This window comes from Nematolebias whitei, chromosome 4 (assembly GCF_014905685.2).
Source record: "Nematolebias whitei isolate Nwh7 chromosome 4, NemWhi1, whole genome shotgun sequence".
NCBI lineage: Eukaryota > Metazoa > Chordata > Actinopteri > Cyprinodontiformes > Rivulidae > Nematolebias > Nematolebias whitei.
The window spans coordinates 3005651-3008816 of record NC_056501.1 but is presented as its reverse complement, the minus strand read 5'-3'; positions in this window follow the sequence as shown (position 1 = coordinate 3008816).

Here is a 3166-nt window from a genome sequence, read left to right as displayed (position 1 = left end):
GAAATGAAAGAACTAATCTCTAATGAAGGTCTAATTTATCAGTGATTAGGTCTACACGTTATTGGAAAGACTTTATTACATTTAATGTTCAATGCAGTGCTTCATAAACAAGAGGAACGCTGAGTTTTTACTTCATGTTCTTTATGTTGCATTCTAAGTAAAACACAGATTTTAATCTTAGTCTTACAGTTGTGATGATTGTTTATCTCTAAATAGTTAGCTGTGTCTTGAGAACATCTTAAATGTAATGTTTAGTTTCTCAACAAACAAAAAATTAAAAAAATCTCATCAGATTTTCACAGTGGAGTAAATCCACTCAAGTGTTGATTTTGATGAGCCACAAAGTTGTTTGAATGATGATCATTAAACTCGAGGACGTTTATTTCCTGGGTGAAAGTTTGAAACTGACAAAAATTTAAAGAGCAGTTGTATTTGAGTTAACTTTGACTCCTTGTTGAGTTTATGCAAAATTACTTTGTAGCTTAGGGAAAAACCATCATTGCAATCAGGCTGGAGTGGAAAACGGATCAGAGTAATGATTGATCAGTCCGGACACTGAGTGACCAGGTTACAGCAGCATAAACAGCCTGAATTAATTTATTAGTTCACCTTTGCTCATCCAGACCTTCTAACATATTAATTCAATACATTTCAGTTTATTTCTACAGCTCCAGAAGTCTCAGGGCGCTGAACAGAAACATTCTCACACATAAAAAAGCCAATTAGCAACATTATTTATGTAAGGAAGCAGATTGTGTTGAATCTTCTCTTCATCGCAGTCTTCCTCTTCTGCAGTTTATAATCCCTCAGCTCATCAAATCTCAACCATCAGCTGATCGTAGCGATGACAGCTGCCTTCACTTTTGACTGATGTCTGTCATTTTTCATCTTTTCTGATGAAGTAATGAATTACCCTGTCATAGAGTTTAATTTAACTTCATGTGATTTATTTTCATGTGATTTATCTGTTTAAAAAAAGGTTGAATGAATGAAAAATATAAACGTCTTGGTGCATATTTTCTATGAAACAGGTTGTTATTCGCAGCCTCCTGCAAAAACATTGTTTTCAGCTCATGACGTCATCGTCAAGGACAATAAAATTGAAACATTAAAACATTTTTTTTTTAAATCTTCTATATCCTTTACTCTTTAGCTGCACTTCTATAATCACAAAATGTAAAAAAAAAAAAAACATGTTTGTGACCACTTACATCATGCAGCTCCTAATTATAATTTGAACGTGCAGCCTGCAGGTAATCATTTCCCTCTGAATGTCATCTGTTACTATGCGGGGTGTTTGAGGATTTTTTTATTTAACCTTTGTTATACAAGGATTAACAAAAAACACTGAGCTAATATATATATTTATATATATATATATTTTTCAAGGGAGTCCTGGTCAAGAGTCTGCAACAAATACAACACACACAAAAAGGAGCAGGAGGATCAGCTGCTGGGAAAAAGAAGGGAGCCGTCTTTAATAGGTTCAGGGTCTAAGCTACAACATAAAGGCCACATTGGCGGATGTCCTTTACGGTTTGATAATTACAGGCTTCATTAGCAGCGGTTTTCAGAAAGATGACTGTTTCTGGAAACGTGAGGTCTTTAAGGTTAGTGCAGAATTAATCACCGGTTGGGAAGTGATTTATAAAACAGCACAACTGAATCATACTAAGTGTTAAATATACAGTTTGAGTCATTTGACAGATGTCATTTTAGGCTTTCGTCTCCCTCGTTACTCCCAACTTTTACCCATTCCACGTCACCGCACTGCGATGAAAGGGTCACACCATGAACTTATCTTACGCCAAACATCGTGCTGGAAATATATTTATATCAGCATGCAGTGATTTAAAATTAAAATCCACAAATATAGACATGGATACACACGAAGAGGGTTCATCAACTCTAAAACAGAGTCACCAAATGTTGCATTTAATGAGTCAGCTGAAACGTTACTTCCTCAGTAAACGGTTGAACGTGTGAGCACAGGCCGAAGCTTCGCTCTAACGTGAAGGAACCCTGGGTCCATGTGTGAGGTTCTTGTCACCTCAGATTTCCTGCGTTTCATTCTAACAGCATGGTGACCATGTCTGATCCACCAGGACTGATGAGCTGTGACTGCAGCTGCGATTCTATTAACCACAAACACTCGACTCAGTTGACGCTGAACGTTATTTACCATCAACCACAAAAGGTGCACGTAGGTCTCTAAAAGCAGCCTTTTCTATTGTATTTCACAATTTATTTTATTTTAATGTGTTTTTCAAATATTCACAAAGGCAAACACACGCAACATTCCTGGATCATGTTTTGTCGTCAGAACTTACTGCAGCACCTACTGAACATAATTATTGTTTTGTTTCGTTTCCTTTAACCTAAAATGTTGAAATAGAAAAAAAAATGAATAAACAAACAAACATACTTTCACAACACCGGTGCCAAATAACACCTTGTGCACTAAGACTGTGTCACACTGACAAACAAGAGGTTTGTACTTCCTGCAGAATGAGAATGACTTGGCGTGGGACAGCTGCAGCTCAAGGATACTTGTGTCTGTTAACAAGTCGGGAAGTTACAGAGATCTTAACTCGTGCACAGGTGGGTCTGAAGGAGACACTTAGAACAGCAGTATCTCACAAAGTTAAGTCTGGTCCTCTGGATGGATTTAAAAAATAGTTGAAACATTTTGTCTTTTATCCAAAAAGCTTCATTATTCTGAGGAGCTGCAACAAACTCAGTCTTATAAATAGCACATTCTCAGATCAACCAGTTTGCTAGTGACATCCAGAACCAGCTGTTCACATGATGAAGGACCATCAGCCTAACAATGGATCATTAGCACCTGATGGCTGTTTACTGTTCACAGAGGGTTGAGTGATACTAGCAATCACAGCATTGTAAGAGGGGGACAGTTGAACCTGGAGGCTCCACCCCTGTTTAATGATGGACGGTTTCTTTTCACAAAGATGGCCTCCTTTACTCCTCTCTCAAACCATCGTTCCTCTCTGTCCAGGATGTGAACATCTTCATCCCTGAAAGAGTGACCGCTGGCCTGGAGATGAGTGTAGACCTCAGAGTCCTGGCCTGATGATGTTGATCTTCTGTGCTGGTCCATCCTTTTGGCCAGTGGCTGTTTAGTTTCCCCGATGTAAGACTGATCACC